Genomic DNA, 19,930 nt, shown 5'->3' with positions numbered 1-19,930 from the left:
CATAGCCTTCATTTTTTCATCTAGTTTTCGAACAAATTCAACCAATTCTGTGAGCGTCTTAATAACCAGTGTTTTGAACTGTGCATCCGATAGGTTGGCTATCTCTTCCTCGCTTAGTTGTATTTTTTCTGGAGCTTTGAAGTGTTCTGTCATTTGGGCCTTTTTTTTTTTTTTTTTTTTTTTTTTTTTGTCTTGACACGTCTGTTACTTAAAGGGGAGGAGCATTAGGTGTTCCCCGGGGCGGGGTAATGCTGGTCGCTGGGCTGTGACGCATTATGTGGGGGAGGGGCCGAGAGGGAGCAGTGGCGCCTGCTCCACTCTCCACCAGATTTCAGGCACTGCCTCCGCTACCCACAACCAAATTGGGCCCCTCTTGTGCTGGCTCCCGAGTGGGTGGGCTTGTGCACACTCTAGGCCCCTGTGGGTCTCTCCAATGACCTCTCCTGTGAGGCTGGGAGTCTCTCCTGCTGCCGCCCCAACCCCCATGGGCATTTTCAATCAGAGGTTTGAGGCTTTATTTCCCCACGCTGGAGCCCTGGGTTACACGGTCCGCTTTGCTCCCCGCCGTTTTTCCCCGTTTATCTGTGTGAGAGTGTGGGGCTGCGGTGTGCTACCCGCCGCTCTGCCTGCCTGTTCTCTGCCACTCTGAGTCCGGCCCTCTCGGTTTATCTGTGCACGAATGTGGGGCCGCAGGGTCTGCTAGTGGTCAGACTGCCTGCCCTGTTCATCCCACACTCCACCAGTCTCGGTCCCACCACGGCCACACGAGTACTCTCCGCCACGGTGCCCGTCTCCGCCCATCCCACTGGTCTGGATGTATGTTTCTTTTTTATATACTTGGTGTCGGACTTCCTTGCTGTTCGATTCTCTGTCAGTTCTGGTTGTGGGAGGAGGCGCAGTGTGTCTACCTACGCCGCCATCCTGGTTCTCCAGTTTTCCCATGTTTTTCTCCCCTTTATTCCCTTTTGCCCTGCACCTCCCTCCCACTGGCATTGCCCCCCTCCTTAGTTCATGTCCATTGGTTGTACATATAAGTTCTTTGGCTTCTCCATTTCCTATACTATTAACCTCCCCCTGTCTATTCTGTACCTACCAATTACTCTTCTGATCCACTATACCATTTCCCCCATTCTCCTCCCTCCCCATCCCCACTGATAATCCTCCATGTGATTTCCATTTCTGTGGTTCTGTTCCTGCTACTTGTTTTCTTAGTTTATTTTTGTTTTTGTTTTTGTTCTCAGGTTCAGTTATTGATAGTTGTGAGTCTGTTGTTATTTTACTATTCATAGTTTTGATCTTCTTCTTTTTCTTAGATAAGTTCCTTTAACATTTCATATAATGAAGGCTTGGTGATGATGAAGTCCTTTTACTTGACCTTATCTGGGAAGCACTTTATCTGCCCTCCCATTCTAAATGATAGCTTTGCTGGATACAGTAATCTTGGATGTAGGTCCTTGACTTTCATGGCTTCACATACTTCTTTCCAGCCCCTTCTTGCCTGAAGGTTTCTTTTGAGAAATCAGCTGATAGTCTCATGGGCACTCCTTTGTAGGTAATTGTCTCCTTTTCTCTTGCTACTTTTAAGATTCTCTCCTTATCTTTAATCTTGGGTAATGTAAGTATAATGTGCTTTGGTGTGTGCTTCCTTGGGTCCAACTTCTTTGGGACTCTCTGAGCTTCCTGCTCTTCCTGGAAGTTTATTTCTTTTGACAGATTGGGCAAGTTCTCCATTGTTTTTTCAAATAAGTTTTCAATTTCTTGCTGTTCCTCTTCTTCTTTTGGCACCCCTATGATTCAGATGTTGGAATGTTTCAAGTTGTCCCAGAGGTTCCTAAGCCTCTCCTCATTTTTTTTTTTTTTTTAATTCTTACTTCTTTATTCTGTTTCAGTTGAATGTTTATTTCTTCCTTCTGGTCCAAATTGTTGATTTGAGTCCTGGTTTCCTCCCCTTCACTGTTGGTTCCCTGTATATTTTTCTTTATTTCACTTTGCCTAGCTTCACTTTTTTTTCTATTTTGTGACCATACCCAATCATTTCTGTGAACATCCTGATTACCAGTGTTTTGTACTCTACATCTGATAGGTTGGCTATCTCTTCATTGCTTAGTTCTATTTTTGGAGCTTTGATTTGTTCTTTCATTTGGGCCATATTTCTTTGTCTGGGTGCACCTGTTACATAGTAAGGAGCAGAGGCGCCTTTAGAGGTGGGTCAAGCAACTCACGGCACTGTGTTGTGGTGCTGTATGTGGGGAAGCATTCAGAGAGGGAACAATGCTGCTTGCTTGGCTCTCAGCTGGCTTTCAGTCACTTCCCTGGCTATCCATAAGCAAATCGAGCCCTTCTGGTGCTGACTCCAGGGCGGGTGGGTTTGTGTATGTTCCACGACGCTGTGGGTCTCTCCAATGAACTCATCTGTGAGGCTGGGAGTCTCTCCCGCTGCCACAACCCCCACAGATTTTTACAACTAGACGGTTTTTTTGGTTTTTGTTTTGCTGATTATTCAACAAATATTTATTGAGTGCCTGTTATGTACTACATACTGTTCCAGGTACTTGGGACACAGCAGAGAACAAAATGAAGGTTCCTGCCCTCATGGAGCTTACAGTCTAGCACTTACGACCCCTCACCTGCTCGCTCTCTGTGGCCCTGGGCAAGTCACAGCCCCTCTCTCCATGGCTAGCTGATGCGGTAGGCAGCAGGCCTGGCCCAAACGTGGGTAATGTGTCTGGTGCACTGCAGATGCCAAACAGACACCACCCCCAACCCACCACCCAGACAGGAGATCAGGCTGGAAGTTGACTTTTAATAATAAAGCACAGGGGGGAGGGCAGAGGAGGAGCGCAATGGGTGGCCCCGCATGCTGCAGCCAAGGGCCCGGGCTGGCTACACAAACTGCTGCTCTGCTGCTGCTTCTTTGTGGCTGCCTTGCTGGCAAGGTCCTTGGCCTTCTCTGTAGCTGCCAGTGCCGTCTCCTTTGCCTTCTCCTTGGCTTCCTTGGCTGCCTCAACCAGGGTTTTGGAAGGGGCCTCACCTTGCAGCTTGGCCAAAATGTATTCAAAGCCCTTCATCATCTTGGTCACATTGCTTTTGAACCGAGCAAGACCAAATTCCTGGACAGCTCTGGAGACGCCAGATAAGCTGGAGGAGACCCAAGCGTCCAGCGGATTTCGGTCCAGCCGCCGTTATCAGAGTCCACACAATAAACACATCGCTCCTCCACCACCATCAGCTGGGCGTGGTTGATGTTCCAGGTGAAGGTGGTAATGGACTGGTTCCGTGCGTCCACAATGGAATCCTCCAGGATGTACACCGAGTGAGCAACACTGGCAGGAAAGAGTTGCTTGGCCCAGTGGGGCATCCTGTTGGTCTTGGTCAGGAGTCTCCAGGACAGGAGCTTCTGGTCAGGGGTCACCTCCCGGTGCACTATGTCTTCCGTCAAGACATGTTTGCTATAGGGATTCGGGTACCGCTGCCAGAAGACAGCAAACACTTGGTCCCAGGAACTCCGGAGCATGCTCTGGCCCAGGAAATACTTCACCATCGTTCTGGCTGGAGCGGGATCAACACCCACGCAGCATCAGGGGTGCAGAACCCGGGAGACAGGCACAGACCAGGCCGGGGCTCGGCGCACGCCCGCCAGGCACGCAGCTCAGTCACCACTGCCCTGCGATCCACCAGCAGCCTCCGCCATGAGGAGTTGTCCAGCCACCCGCCACTTTTGGCACCACAACTAGAGGTTTTGAAGCTTTCTTTTCCTGGGCTGGAACCCTGGGTCTTGTGGTCTGTGTCACTCCCCGGTTGTTCCTCCTGGTTTATTCACATGCAAATGTGGGACTGCCAGCTGCCATCTTGCCCACGTAGTCCTCCAGCTGTTGTTTTGCCATGAGCCCTCTCTGCTCCAGCTTCCTGTCTCCATCCCTCCTACCCGTCTGGATGAATGTTTTTTCTTTAACTCCTTGGTTGTTGGACTTCGATTTTCTGGTAGATTTGGTTGTTTTTTTTGTTTTTAAATTTGTTGTTGTCCTTCTTTTGGTTGTTTGAGAAGGCAAAGTGTATCTACCTCTGCCTCCATCTTGGCTGGAAGTCCAAATAAACGTTTCAAAGAGGGGTTAGGGCAGTGCATGTTTTATTCAGAACCAAGACAAGCATGATCTTGAGGGAGGGAAATGTAAGATTTTTTTTTTGGTCTTGCATTTGTATGTTTTGGATCACAGGACAAAGTTATGGTAAGAGAGGGGCCATCATCACACTGTGCTGGAGTAAGTATCGTTCCCCAAAATTTCTTCCCATTTTATGCATATATACATATTTACATACATTTAAATACATAAGTACTAGATGTGATGGTAACTGTATTTCTTTCTTTGTTTTTTTATTGTAACACATGTGAAGGATGGTACCCATGTTAGACCATGATTTCATTATAGCAGTCAGTTGTGGGGTTTCTCTTTTGTAATGAGAATGCAGCCTCCACAAACCTTCCCGAAGGGAAGAACTAGGCAAGAGTCTTCTGAATCCACTCTTCAGCATTCCCTCCCATAGTATTTCTCAGCAGGCTGGGGCAGCCGGCTGCTACACTGGACACCCAAGTTTCTTTAAGGCCAAGGATCCTAGGTCCTAGAATTTCGGAGGGCAGGGCCAAACAAGCCTTCCTTTTTCATAAGTTCCCCAGCTGCATCTCTTAAACACAGATGTTGGAGGACCACTGCTCTAGGTGATGTTGGTACATACTGAACTTTTTCAGTTATTACCTGTGGATGCCATTGTATTTTTTTTCTATTGAGATATAACCGACATATAACATTGCTTTAGTTGTAGGTGAACAACACAATCATTTGATATATATACACCCATCCTTTAGTATCTACCAGTGATTGTGTCCAGGACCCCCAGGGACACCAAAATCTGTGGATGTGCCAGTCCCTTATGGAACCTACATCCAATTGTCTCTATAGAGTACTGTAACACATAATACAATGGGAATGTTATGTGAATCATTGTTATACTGTGTTGTTTAGGGAATAATGACAAGAAAAAAGTCTCAGATGTAACCATTGTAGGCCTAACTACATAGTACATGTCAGCAACAATGTAACTTAAAAAAATGTGTTTGCCACTGGTTGGTTGAATCCTGGGATGCAGAACCCTGGGATCCAGAGGGCCACCTGTTTGTGTTGCAAAATAAGTTTAGTTAACATCCACCTTCACACATAGTTAACTTTTTTCTTTTTTTTCAAGATTTTATTTATTTATTTTTAGAGAGAGGGGAAGAGAGAGAGAAAGAGAGGGAGAGAAACATGAATGTGCGGTTGCTTCTCACACACCCTGTACTGGCGACCTGGCCCGCAACCCAGGCAGGTGTCCTGCCTGGGATTGCAGTGACCCTTGGCTTCGCAGGCTGGCACTCAATCCACTGAGCCACACCAGCCAGGGCTAACTTCTTCTTGTGATAAGAGCTTTTAAGGACCACTCTCTTAGCAACTTTCAGATGTACCACACAGCAGTGTCAGCTGCAGTCACCACCTGGTACGTTAGGTCCCAGGGCTTACTTATCTCATAAGTGGAAGTTTGTATATTTTAACCTTCTCCACCCATTTCATACACTTCCACCACCGACTGTGTTTTAACATGGACCTAAAGGAAAGTTCCCTTGCAAGGAGTGACTATAAAGCCCGAAGCCTCACTCTCTGCCCAAGCTCCAGTTGTGGACTTCAGGTATTCGGGGGCTACCCAACAGTGCGAAGGCAAAGGTGCGCCTCGCACCTGGTGGTGAGTGGGGCATTTTCAGTTATGAGCTCTCTGCACAATGTCCGCTCTTACTGTTTGTTTGAAGTCGTGTACTCTTATAAAATGAATTGGCTTGCTGACTCAAAGGCTTAAAAATATTTTTCCAGGTAGAGTACTACGCGGGCAGCCTCTCTGGCCAGATCCTGGGGGGACGGTCCTCTCCCAGCCTCACTGGCCTGGGGCCAGAGACTGACCGCTGTGCAGTCCTGGTCTCAGGTATTCCTGAGGCGTCCAGTGGGTCAGGCCTGGAGCCTGCCAGGGACTGTGCACCCAGAGGTCGCAGAAGGTGGAAGGGAACACGGCGTGACAAAGGCTCTATCAACTGGGCAGTGGGGCTCCAGACCGAAATCACAGCGGCTCCAGCCACGTAGGTGCTGCGGGTACAACGCATCCACGACAGAATCAGAGGGACTGCACAGTAGATGAAATGAAGACCGTGAGAGCCAAAACCCCTAGACGTTTTTAAAACAAACTGCTAGGTCGCGCATTTCCGCCCGGAGGAGTCAAAAATCCGTCCCTTGCACCCCCTAGTTGAGCGAAATTCTCACCAGTTTCACTTTGCAGTAACCACCAGGGGGTGGTAAGATGCTCCGGATGCCTGCAGCATTCAGGTTCCAATTCGTCTGTGAGTCCAGCCCTCAGCTATAAAACGACAGGCTCCTCCACCTGTGCTGCTGAGACCTGGGAGCCACTCGAAGGGGATGCGCACCCAGCCCACGTGCACCAGAGAGTCCCCGCGGGGCCAGGACTGGCCCAACTCCACACGTCCGCGCCGGCCGCCCGCAGCCTTGCGCACACGCTCCGGGCCAGTGCACACCCGCTCTTGCGCTGGACGAAATTTTACTTTTCTTGTCTCTTTTCTACTTAACAGACAGGTACAAGGATGACAACGGCTGAGCAAGACCAAGACATCCTTCGTGCGCCCTCTTGTGGAGACACGTTGGCTCTTTGGACACCCAGGTGAAAGGAAGTGACCCCTAACCTTCCTCCCTTGTCCATTTGCAACAGTGACGGATCACGAAGGGCCTTTTCTCCTTTCTGTTGTTTTTCTCCTCCCCCTCCTCGCGTTTCCTCCGGTTCCTCATTCTCCTCCTCTGCCCACCCCCTTCTTCCTCTTGTGTCTTCCCTCTGTGTACTGAGTTAGGGATTGAAAAGTTCTGGAGAGGAGTTCCGAAGGAGGCCAGAGGGGCGGCCTTCCTGTCGTGACTTTAGCCAGTCTCATGGCTTTTCTTTTAAGTTGGTTGTGACAACGTTGTTGAAAGAAAATAAATTACAAAACTTTAGTACATCAAATAGTATTGTATATATAGTATTGGCGCAAATGTGAATATTGTCTCATACTATAATTGAGGATGTATCTTTCTAGATCTATCTTTATCTGTTTCAGATATTTGGGGACATACTTTTGTATGAAAAGAAGATATTACTAACAAGGACTCCTGGTAGCTAACTGGTCTTGGTTATGAAAACAGGGCCTAACAGCCTTTTCTACATAACAGCCTCTCACCCAAACCACACTGCGGGTAGGAGCCTCCCAGTGTTTCTGCCAGCCTGGAATAGCACTTCAACAAATGAAATGAGACCTTCCCTGCAATCAGAGTGGGCAGGTATATCTCCCATTGGCATCTTCACCAACCAATCAGAGTGGCTCTATTCTGACCAATCAGGACAGTGCTTTTTGGACCAATCAAACTTTGATGATTTGGAGTCGTGATTTGCACGAGGATGGACCAGTCCGGGACCAGGGACAGGGACTTCTTTCTATAAGAGCTCCCTTCTGAGAGAGCCAGTTTCCGGTTACTTAAAGAAGCTGAGTGGAGCAGACTTTTCAGTGCACAGCTGCCGGGCTAGAGAGGGGCCTGGCTGCAGGTCTCAGAGCTGGGCTGCTTCATAATTGAGCTGGAACACTATTCAGCTGTTCCGTAGCTGTGCTGAATCACAATTGAGCTGTTTGCCCTGAATAAAATTTCCTTCTTTATTGCACCCGAAATTAGGGGTTCCTGTTGGTGTTGAGCTGGTGGCAATATCCATTGGTGACACATTTTAGCCAGGAGGGCTCTGTGCATAGCCCTGGGGGCTGACATGTGAACAAGGGGTATGGATTCCTGTACTTCAGTCATCTCTGTGTGTGTGTATTACCTGAACAAAAGAGGTTTGCTTTTTTAAAAAGCTTATTTTGCTTAAAATGGATCGCAAGGTACATTTATTTGGTACGGAGTTTTCTTCACTTAGCAACACAATTTTTGTGCTCTGTACTATGAAATCATTCCCCATTTGTAGGCCTCCTGTTTGTTTTTATTTTCTTTGTACAACAAACACCTCTTCCTTGAGGACAACTGAACACAAATCTTGTGAATGTGAGTCAATATTTCTTCAGAACAGATACCTAGCCGTGGTGATACTGTATCAGAGGTGACTGCAAATCGTGCTTTAATGCACACTTTCAGGACATGGCAAAGTACACCCATTTGCCCACCTTGTGGTCAGTGACAGATACTATCCAACTTAAAGTTTCTGCTAATATGAGAGATGAAAAATGTTTCTTATTGCTATAATTTTCTTTTCTTAATCACTGGGGAGACAATTATCTTTCTACATGACCATTTTTATGTCAATGGCAGTCAGCATCCCGGATGGCCCTGCTGCTCATGCCTGTGTGTGACCAACAATGAATGGCATAAGGGTGATTAGGTCCCCTCCAGGATTGGGTTATAAAGGGCTGTGGCTTTCATCTTGTCACTTCCTTGCTCTGTTGTCTCTCCCCTTGTGTCATATCATCAGCTCTGGGAAGGCAGTATCTGTATCATAACCAGGAACCGAGTCTTCTCCCAGCTGCCCAGCACTACCTCATAAGTGGATGCTGTGGATTTTCTGCAGCTCCTGGAAAGTGGGAGCCAGAACCACCCATCTAGCCCCCTGCCATGTCTCTGACCCACAGATGCCCATTTGTTAGATGTGTGGCAACAGATGGCTAAGATGATACCTTATCTGCTTGTTTATTCTTAAGAATCTTTTACACATTTTGGATATCAATAATTTATAAAATGAGAATCTTTTTACAAATTTATCCTTTATCATTTGTCTTTCTAACTTTATTTATGGCATCTTTTGTCAAGTACAAGAATATAGGAAATGTGAAGCTGACATTTCCAAAAGTGATTAGCGGAATAAACATTTTAAGTCAAAGTAGGGAGAGAATATTGTGAATTAAAGAAGATCCTTTGATGTGTTGGGAAGGGTCATGACTAAGAGCCCTGAGACAAATCCGCACTCAGGCCTGGGGCTCATGCAGACCCATGGAGATGTTGGCTTCATGGAGAAGGGTGTTTTAGGAGGATTGATGAGAGAAAGGATTTGGGGGTACAGATCTGCAGTTTAGCTGTGACTTCCTGGCAGGTCTATTCCTTTGCACATATTTACATGCACTGCAGTGCAGTTTCTCACCTGTTAAATAATAGTTTTCACCTTATAGGGTTATTGTATGAATACAACATTTAATGGATGTGCTGTACAATGCTGTACTGACAATTACGGAGTAGGACATTATGTGTAGCATATGTGCAGCTATATAGGCACTGTAGTACAATTTACAATATGGTCTACCATATACACAGTCACTGCTTACCTGTAGTAGCACTACACTGCAAGCTGTGATTATTATGTAAATTTCAGTTCCCTTATCCGTAGATTGGGGACGTTGATGTTGTCAATAGTGTACACTAGATAGGATGGCTGTTAGGGTTAGTGATAATAAGAAACATATATTTAGTCTTTGTTGCCAGTTCCTGCCACAGAACTTCTAAAACCCTGGGAATTTACTGAGTGATATAGGTGAGGGAAGCATATTTTGTTCTTCACAATAAGCCCCTATCAACCTTATCTGAATTTATGCTAAATATGTTAATGAGGTGACTCAAGGTGTGGCCCTTGGGTAGCTTCAGGCTAGGGGCTGGTTGCCAGGAGAACCAACCATTTGATCAGAGGGTTGGAACTTTCAGCTCCACCCCCAGTCTTTGGAGAGGGTCGAGAGGCTGGAGGTTGAGTTCAGTCACCGGAGGTCAGTGATTTAATCAATTACACTGACATAATGGAATCTCCATGAAACCCCTAAATGACAGAGTTCAGGAAGCTTCCAGATTAGTGAGCACGTGGCAGCTCTAGGAGGGTGGGATGACTAGGGAGAGCATGGAAGCTCTGTGACCCCTCTCCCCACAATGCCAGCCCAATAGCTTTTGCTATTGTAACCGAGCAAGCTGGGGCTTGTCCACATGGCATCTTGATACACGACGCAACAATTTCTGTTGAAGGAAACAGGTTTTTATTTACAGGATTCCAACCTCAGGTTGGGGTGCTGAGAGCACTCCTGCTCAGAGCCCTGTTCTCCCACAAGACCCAGCACTTCCCTGGCTCCCCACCAGGCTATAAGCCACAACCATACCCCAAAGTCCCCCGCATCCTTATGTGGTCTTAAGCCAGCTGCACAAAGAGTCCTCCATCCCCTCTGGAAGGTGCTCTTGTGGGTTTCAGAGTTGCCATCCTCTTGCTGCAGCTCTCTCCTTCAGGATCTGGGGTACATTGTCCTCAGTCTCTATGTAGTGGTTCAGGAAAATATGTGCTGTGTTACACTGGATCATGGTGGAGTCTGGGAAATCACACGTCCCAAGAGAGTGTCTTCTCTGTAATGTCCTTCAGAAAAGCAGAAGTCTGCATTCCTGGTCACAGTTCATTTCAGCTCCAAGCACCTCTCATGAATCTGTGCTTGGTTAGCCAGGTCCCTGCATGGCTCCATCAGCTTTCTCCATATACCCTTTCCTGTCACATGGGTAACAGACTGCATGCCTGCTTCTTCACTATTCCAGGCTGCATGGTAGAATCCCCCTACTTCATGGCTCCTTCCTCATGGCTACCTGCTTCTCTCTCAACCCACCCTCATTCAAAATGCTTGGCCAGGAACTTCCTATGTGACCTCATATCCCACCCCTCCTATGATATGCTATGTTTGCCAATTCCCTTGTATCTTTTACTTCCTTCTGGCTTCCATCTTTAGTCAGGGTAAGACTTCCCCATGACACATGGACACCTGAGGTGGGCATTCACATCTCCTGGCTGTGTCACAAGCCACTAGACGCTCTCAGAGTCACGTATTCCTTTTGCATGGGTGGCAGCCACTTCCCTTCAGGAAAGACACTGCTATCAACTTGCCATTGTAATGCAAAGTATCTAAAATGCCCGTATTATCCCCTTTCCCCTCCCCCAATTAAAGTTTGTTGGGGTTTCAGGGGGCCCATGCTCTGCACCCTGTTACACTACGTGTCTCTCCCATTTGGCTGTTACTGACTTGTATCCTGTACTCAGCAGAGGTCGCGGCTGATCTGAAAGATACCAACAAGCTCTTTTCTTAAATATTGTTACATATATTGAGTGCATAGGTTCAATGCCATGACTAGCTTGAATGTTATGGCTTGACATTAGTCATGCACTCAATTTATAATAAACCACTAGGTTTATAATAAACCAGTAAAGTGCTTTCCTAAGTTCTGTGAGTTATTCTGGAAAATTATGAAACCTGAATTGGGGAGTGGGCATGGAAACCCTTGAATTTGTTGTTAGTAGAACTGGCAACAACCTGAGCTTGTGATTGGCTTCTGAGTGGGGGCAGTCTTGTGGGATGAGCCCCGAACCCATGAGATTTAACAATAACTTCAGGTTGATAGTGTCAGAATTGAGCTGTAGGACACTCAATTATTGTCCAGAGAATCAGAAAATTGGTTGTTGGGTGAAGAACAAGCCCATATATTTGGTGTTAGCAGCAGGAGTAAAATAATTCAGTGGGTTCAGTAGGGTGATATCAGTAAAGTGTTCTGCGTTTTCTAGGCACATGGTTTTTATATAATGATTACTGTGAAATTACTGAGAAAAAGGAATAAGATGCTTTTCAATTAATGTTTATAATCCAACAGACATTGTGTATTTACTCTTTTCAAAGCTTGGTGCTGAACCCCGGGAGAGGCGGGCAAAGAGGCAGCTGTGTGTAAGGTGGATTGCAATTCTGCTTTAATGGTTAGGAATAAAGGAACATAGAGAAACTTGGAGCTCCATGGCCCAGGGGCTCAGCTGGTTACAGCGTCATCCCAATGCACCAAGGTTGTAGGATGGATCCCCTGTCAGGGCACATACAAGAATCAACCAATGACTGCATCAATAAGTGGAACAACAAACCGATGTTTCTCTCTCTCTCTCTCTCTCTCTCTCTCTCTCTCTCTCAATCAATTAACAAAAAACCCCAACATGGATAGTGAGACAGTTTGACCTGCTGGGTCATCTTCCAGCTTCCATCTTCCCAGCTTCTTCCCCCTTCTCCTCACTTCCTCTGGGCTATTCCAGATGTGGGTGTCTGAGGGTCAATTTATCAGACACAGGCCACCAAGATAGAGATAAAATTGGGAGTACTGGAGGGAGGGGATTTTGGGGCCATGCTCCTACCCTGGAGCCTGGAAACATAGGCTAAGCAGGCAGAGCTTTGTCTCACTGAGTCTCTCAGACTGGCGCCTCCCACAACAGAGATCACGCCTCTCAGTTCTGTAGGCTCCAAGTCTGTGCGCAGGGTGTTGATGTGGTAGGTTTCATTCCGTTGTCTCTTCTCTTGACTGGTAGGTGGCTCTCCTCTCATGGAATGCTTACATGGCCTCTTCATTGTCTCTGTGGAGAGAGACATGTCACTACTGCTCTTTGTATGGGGGCACTAACCCCCATGAGGGCCTTCCCTTCAGGGTCTCATGTGTCTCTGACCATCACCCAAAGGCCCTTTCTCAGACCATCCCAGTGGGGGCAGGGCTGCAACACATGGAGTTGGGGGGTCACAGATATTCAGCCTGTAACAGGCCAGAACCACAGCTCATCTCAGTCTTGACAGACCACCTCATGACCCTGGGAACCCCAGGTCAAGGCGAGTTGGAAGAGGCAGAGGGAGACAGGCAGACATCTGGCTGTGCGGAGCCCTCTGTTCTGTGGGTCCCAGGACTGAAACACTCCATCTGCTGTAACCTTTGCTGGCTCCCTAATGATGGGATGCAGACAGTCCTCAACTGCCTGGTTGGCCCAAACTGTGTGATCTAAACCACTAACTTCCATTAAATTAAAGACAGCAGGACCAGTTTTCACTTTGGAGTGCAGCACATAGAGTTTTCATATGAACAAATGCAGTGTAATATCGCATAGCTCCCACCTGCAATGCTGGGCAATGGGACTGTTCTGGTAACCACTGTGTTTTCTCCCACCCGCAAAAACATCTGAACCTAGTTTTTGTAATTCTAGTTCAGTTTCTTTGAGCAGAAAACTGCCTGCCTTGTTAAGTGAGTCATACAACTTCTCTTTTCAGTCCTGATGTCCCTAATATAGTTTCTACATTTTTTTCTAGGAAGTTCTAACAGATTTTTTCTCCTTAGTTTATTTATCAGTTACAGTTGACCTACAATGGTTTCAGGTGTGTGGAACTTTTCAATAGGTAAGAGGTAAAATAACACACAGTATGGGGTGAAGGCAGTGTGGGGAGCTTTGGAAGCTAGGCCTCCAGATGAGCAACAGCAGCTCTCAGAATGGGCAGGGAATGCTCATGAAAACTGCCACCTTCCAGGGAATCTTCGGGGTCAAATGATTTTTTCCTTCTCACAAAGGGTGGTTGGGACTCTCAACAGGTACAGGACACATGATATCACACCAGACTGGCTGCACATGTCTGGGGAGGGTCCAGCTGCTCTGCACTGATGCGGACATTAATGAGATGTGCAGAGTATGAAAAAGTGTTATTCCCTTCATGGGACTTGTTTGCTTGTTTATTTTGGGGAGCAGTAATTTTTTATGAAAAATATGTTACTTAGGTTCATCTGTTTATTATTATTTTAAATAAGTCAATAATCATTTAATGTTTTTTCCTCAATTAAAAAATTTTTTGGTGAAACTTAATCTTTATTTACAAGACACTATAAGATAGGAAATTCCACATAGAAATAAGAAACTCATTGAAAGGAGAAGTTTCATATAGTATGTACAATTTGGAACTGTTCAAGTATAGTTTCATTGTGAAAAGTGCTACAGTAACAAACCACATTTAAAAAGGGTTCTTAGTAGAGAAACAGTAAGACAAACTTATACCAAACATAGTACACAATAAACAACATTTTATGCCTCAGTTGTACAATCTAAAAGTTAAAGATCCTAGGAGTACCATCCTGAACTTGGAACATGTAGCCAATCAGAGGTAGTTTCTGGCATAACATTTTGATCTTCCTCTACAGAGAAATACTTCTCAGTCAAGTTTAATGAAGTTTTGTATACAGATTCACTTTCATCATTTTGTAGAGCTTTAATTTTATCCAAACCTCCACATTCTTCGATCATTATACTAAGTTTCTCAGTTTCACCTAGTTTCTCAGCAGCCTGGAAGATATTTGAAGTGGCATCCAGAATAACCAGAATAATTTCGGTATCTTTCACAGGTAAGAGGTTCACCAATGGTTCTATTATGCCACAGTGAACAAGGTATACAGTCTGTTCGACTGTTCCACCACTTGTACAGTTGGTCACAGCCCATACAGCTTCCTCTTGTGTCTTAAAGTCTGCCTTAGGGAGAACAACAACGAGGAATGGGATTAATCCATGATTCACAACTTGCAGTACCTGGTCCTGGCAGCCAGCTGTGATGTTTCACATTGTCCATGTAGCTCCCTCCTGAATAACAGGCTGGGAAACATGGCAGGCAAGTGCTCCTGCATCTGTTAAAACATGAGTCTGTTCATCTGTCCCAGTGACAATATTTCCTATGACTCTTAGCGCAGGAGTCACAACTGGCAATTCAGTAGCTCCCAAGAGCTTCACAAGCTGGGGCACAACTCCTGTTTCAACAACCATTTCAATCCATTTATTTGGACCATAAGTAAGGTAGGAGATGGCCCAGCAGCTATCTGCTAGTAATTCTGGGTCATCATGATGCAAGAGACAAACTAAAGTAGGAAGAATCTGCTCCACAGCATCTAATGGGGGGCAGGATTCTTGTTGCAACAAAGGTTTGACAGTGTCCAGGTAAGATTACATAAGTAACCACATGCTAAAGATGACATATCAGGAACTGCAAGAAGAGCCAACAGTGGATCAACTGCACTGTATTTGATAACCAAGTCTCAGAAAACTGAACCATCACCTGTGGTGTTTCCCAGAGCCCATACAGCTTGTTCACTGATGTGAGCATGGGGAGATGCTAACAGAGAAATGAATCCTGGGATAGCACCTCCACCTACTACATTGGTCTGTTCTGATGTCCCGGAAGCAATGTCAGTGAGGGTCCAGGCAGATTCAAACTGCATGGGGCTACAATTGGTTCTGCCCAAGGACACAAATTTTGGAGTCAAACCAGTCCGGATTATGTTGTCTATGCCTGGCTGTTTTCCCCTAGAAAGCAGTTTCCTTGCAGCCTGAGTAGCTTGGAGCTGGCTTTCCAAATTGTTGCTATTTATGCCTTTTTTTTGTATATATTTTTAAAAATATATTTATTGATTATGCTATTACAGTTGTCCCATTCCCCCCCCCCACTCCACTCCATCCTGCCCACCCCCTCCCTCCCACATTCCCCCACTATAGTTCATGTCCATGGGTCATACTTATAAGTTCTTTGGCTTCTACATTTCCTACACTATTCCTACCCTCCCCCTGTCTATTTTCCACCTATCATCTATGCTACTTATTCTCTGTACCTTTCCCCCCCTCTCCCTCTCCCACTCCCCTATTGACAACCCTCCATGTGATCTCCATCTCTATGGTTCTGTTCCTGTTCTAGTTGTTTGCCTAGTTTGCTCTTGTTTTTGTTTTAGGTGTGGTCGTTAATAACTGTGAGTTTGCTGTCATTTTTACTGTTCCTATTTTTGATCTTCTTTTTCTTAGGTAAGTCCCTTTAACATTTCATATAATAATGGCTTGGTGATGATGAACTTCTTTAACTTGACCTTATCTGAGAAGCACTTTATCTGCCCTTCCATTCTAAATGATAGCTTTGCTGGATACAGTAATCTTGGATGTAGGTCCTTGCGTTTAATCTTGGGTAATGTAATTATGATGTGCCTTGGCGTGTTCCTCCTTGGGTCCAGCTTCTTTGGGACTCTCTGAGCTTCCTGGACTTCCCGGAAGTCTATTTCCTTTGCCAGATTAGGGAAGTTCTCCTTCATTATTTGTTCAAATAAGTTTTCAATTTTTTGTTCTTCCTCTTCTTCTGGCACCCCTATAATTCGGATGTTGGAACGTTTCGAGATGTCCTGGAGGTTCCTATGCCTCTCCTCATTTTTCCGAGTTCTTGTTTCTTCATTCTTTTCTGGTTGGATGTTTCTTTCTTCCTTCTGGTCCACACCGTTGTTGATTTGAGTCCCAGTTTCCTTCGCATCACTATTGGTTCCCTGTACATTTTCCTTTGTTTCTATTTGCATAGGCTTCATTTTTTCATCTACTTTTCGAACAGATTCAACCAATTCTGTGAGCATATTGATAACCAGTGCTTTGAACTGTGCATCCGATAGGTTGGCTATCTCTTCCTCGCTTAGTTGTATTTTTTCTGGAGCTTTGAAGTGTTGTCATTTGGGCCATTTTTTTTTTTTTTTTTTTGGTCTTGGCGCTTCTGTTACTTTAAGGGGCGGAGCCTTAGGTGTTCACCGGGGCAGGGTAATGCTGGTCGCTGCACTGTGACGCTGTACGTGGGGGAGGGGCCAAGAGGGAGCAATGGCGCCCGCCTCACTCTCCTCCGGATTTCAGTCTTTCACTCCCGATACCCACAATCTAACTGGGCCCCTCTGGTGCTGGTTCCCCAGTGGGTGGGCTTGTGCACACTATAGGCCCCTGTGGGTCTCTCCAACGACCTCTCCCTTGAGGCTGGGAGTCTCTCCTGCTGCTGCCCCAACCCCCACGGGCGTTTTCAATCAGAGGTTTGAGGCTTTATTTCCCGGAGCTGGAGCCCTGGGTTGCGCAGTCTGCTTCACTCCCCGCAGTTCGCCCGGTTTATCTGTGTGCGAGAGTGGGGCCCCAGGGTGCTACCCACTGCTCTGCCTGCCCCGCTCTCCGCCACTCTGAGTCCGGCCCTCTCGGTTTATCTGCACAAATGTAGGGTTGCAGGGTCTGCTAGTGCTCGGACTGCCTGCCCCGTTTGTCCCACACTCCGCCAGTCTCAGTCCTGCCACGGCCACGTGAGTCCTCTCCACCCCGGTGCCCGTCTCCGCCCCTCTTACCGGTCTGGATGAATGTTTATTTTGTATTTCCTTGGTGTTGGACCCCCTTGCCGTTGGATTTTCTGTCAGTTCTGGTTGTGCGAGGAGGCGCAGTGTGGTTCGCCGCCATCTTGGTTCTCCGCTATTTATGCCTTTGACAATGTCCTCAAAAACCAATTTATAGTGCCCTGGTTGTTGCGGTTTTCCTGTAGCGGAGAAGTAGCATCATCAGGAAAGGAGCTTCCATTTCTCCTTTTCAGCATCTGTTCATCCTTCTTAGCTTTTCTCTGCTCCACATTAACTTCTATTTGGCGAGCCTCATTTCTGTACTGTCTTTCCACTTGTTCCTAAATCTGTTAAGGCAGGCAGCTGGTGAGTTAGCATTCTCATTGGTGGACATGGTTATGAGACAAAGGGAGATAGCTGCACAGCCGGCTTAGTCTTTTCACATGAGATGGTGGGAGGCGGACAGGCTGCAGTTCGGTTGCTCTGAAAACACCCAACACTGATCAGCACAAAGACCGTGTCTAAATTTCTGATACAGTAAATACGTATCAACGTGATCCCTACACAAAAGTTCTGGGTTTTTTTTCTTAAGATTTTATTTATTTTTAGAGAGATGGGAAGGGAAGGAGAAGGAGAGGGAGAGAAACATCAGTGTGTGGTTGCCCCTCACGTGCCCCCTACTGGAGACCTGGCCGGCAACCCAGGCATGTGCCCTGACTGGGAATTGAACCCATGATCCTTTGGTTCACAGTCCCGGGCTCAGTCGACTGAGCCACACCAGCCAGGGCAGAGTCCTGGGTTCTTATTTCTGAGACCAGATCTTCTGGGAGCAGCTGATGTGGACTTGAGAGTATTTTAGGCCCGAGCAAATGGACCTTCAGAGTCTCAGGTGACCTCTCACATTTATTGACTGTAGACAGTGGCAGGTGGCTCCCTGGCATGCAGGTGTCCAGGCATCTGCCTTGAGAGTGGGTGTTGGTGAGGGTGAAGGGAGGGGCACCATCAGAGATCAGTGGTCCACGAGGTGGGGCTCCAGGTGCTGAAGACAGGGGACACCTCCTTCTCTGCTTCACCCAGGGTTTGGCTGCTTTTCTGTTCAGGTGTAAGAGACAGAGCACAGGGCCAGATTAAAATACTGCTTATATAATCTTACTAACCCATGTCATCCCAATAAATTCTATTAAAAAATTCTGCTGGCAGTGTGCTTCAGCCAGGGCATAGTGTTCCAGGGTCCCTGACCTCCAGAGACAGAACCAGACACAGCAGACAGGGGCCACAAGTGTCCACGATCCCTGGAGTCTTGGACACACCTTCCTAACAAAATAGAGCTGGCATAGCAGCCCCAGCAGGGAGCAGTACTGCCAGGCTGAGCAGCAGTGGTGCCAGGAGCTGAGTCCCTTCCCTTCTGAAAACACCAAGTCCCCCAGCAAAGGGAAGTGGGCCCCAGACTTGGAGAAGTCAGGTTTCAGGACTGACTGCTCTTGCAACCAAATGATTTTTTTCTACCCAAATTCAAAATAATAACTGTATACAAGACTCCCACTTCTTTTCTTCACCCATTTCTCCACCACGCCTCCAAAGAAGTATATTAATGTTTATCCAGAAAGACATTGTCTTTCCCCAGTGTCCCGTCCTCCGCCAGACTCCGGGAATGCCCAGGTCTCGGGACACTGTCAGTTGTGCGGGGCTGTTTGCGCTGCCCTCTGCTTTGCGCTTTCCTCCTCTCGTCATCTGCGGGTCAGGGTTCAGGGCTGATTGCCGCTACCACCACGACCAGCAGAGGGAAGCAGCCGAAGGAGGATTCCTCGCCCCTAGTGAAGCACAGGAGAGCCTGGTAGTCTGCCACCAGGGAGGGAGGGAGGCAGGCAAGGCAGCCTGGTTTGCTTAGAGGTCTAGGGGAGGAGAAAGTTCCGTGGTGATGCTGAGACCCCACCTCCAGACGTGGCTACAGCGGTCCGGGAAAGGGGAAGTGCCCAGAGTTTGGGCAGGAAAGTTGTGACAGCAGCGCCAGGCCACTTCCATTTTTTTCTTTCATTTTTCTTTTGGTTTGAGAATCCCAGTGCATTTATAAAAGCAGAAGAAATGAGAAGCATGATTGCAAAAGTGTGGTGTATTTTAAACGTTTACCTTGAGTAAACCTCCATTTGCAGAAAACTCAAGGTCCAGTGCAATAAACTTAGTTCTATGTCAAAAAAAAAAAAAAAAAAGTGATGTGAACATCTGACCCAGCACAAAGTTTGAAGGCTTTTAAAAATTTATTTAATCCCAGTAATCTCACTTGGAACCCAGGTGAACTGGGTATATTACACCATTAGGAGACTGAACGACAGCTGTTAAAGAACAATTCTGACCCTTGTTAACGTGGAAAGGAGCCCTGACCCGTGTGGCTCAGTTGGTTAGGTCAGCTGGTTGGTTGCCCTTGGATTCCGGGTCAGGGCACGTGCCTGGGTTGCCCCTGGCCCTGCACCACCAATGCCGCTGGAGAGGAAACCGATGGATGTTTCTTTCTGGAATCTGTGCTTCTTCCCTCTGTTTCTCCCTCCTTTCCCTCTTCCTAAAGATAAATAAACAACTTTGAAAACAAAAGGTGGAAAGAAATGCTTTCCACAGGACACCGTAACACAGGTGATGCTATAAGGAGCCAGCCAGACCCGCGCAGCGGCAAGCGCCTCGAGGACTCTAGGACCCGCACGCAGTCCGAGTGGGAGGGAAGGTCCGCGAGGAGGCCCAGCGGGGGCTGCGGCGAAGGCGGGGGATCGGGCTCCCAAGCTTACCGCTTGCCAGGGGTTGACCCTTTGCCTCTTGGGGTTGCAGGGGTGAGGAATATTAGCTCCCTGTCCTCTCAGGGAAGGTACTGTTCCCCTTGGTTAAGAGAGGAGATGGAGGGCCTTGTGTTC

General features: G+C 47.0%; 1 protein-coding gene and 2 pseudogenes across 1 annotated transcript in view; 1 reads left to right on the top strand and 2 right to left on the bottom strand.

Annotated features, from left to right (window-relative positions):
• The window catches only part of NLRP3 (NLR family pyrin domain containing 3), a 133,874-nt gene that overhangs the window by 20,343 nt on the left and 93,601 nt on the right, over nt 1-19,930 (top strand). The window lies entirely within an intron of this gene.
• LOC112304975 (PRELI domain-containing protein 1, mitochondrial pseudogene) lies at nt 2,544-3,636 on the bottom strand (annotated as a pseudogene).
• LOC112305243 (importin subunit alpha-1-like) lies at nt 13,986-17,454 on the bottom strand (annotated as a pseudogene).

This window comes from Desmodus rotundus, chromosome 9, assembly GCF_022682495.2.
Source record: "Desmodus rotundus isolate HL8 chromosome 9, HLdesRot8A.1, whole genome shotgun sequence".
Lineage (NCBI taxonomy): Eukaryota > Metazoa > Chordata > Mammalia > Chiroptera > Phyllostomidae > Desmodus > Desmodus rotundus.
Note: the sequence above shows the minus strand (reverse complement) of the source record. Positions and strands in the feature narration are given on the sequence as shown.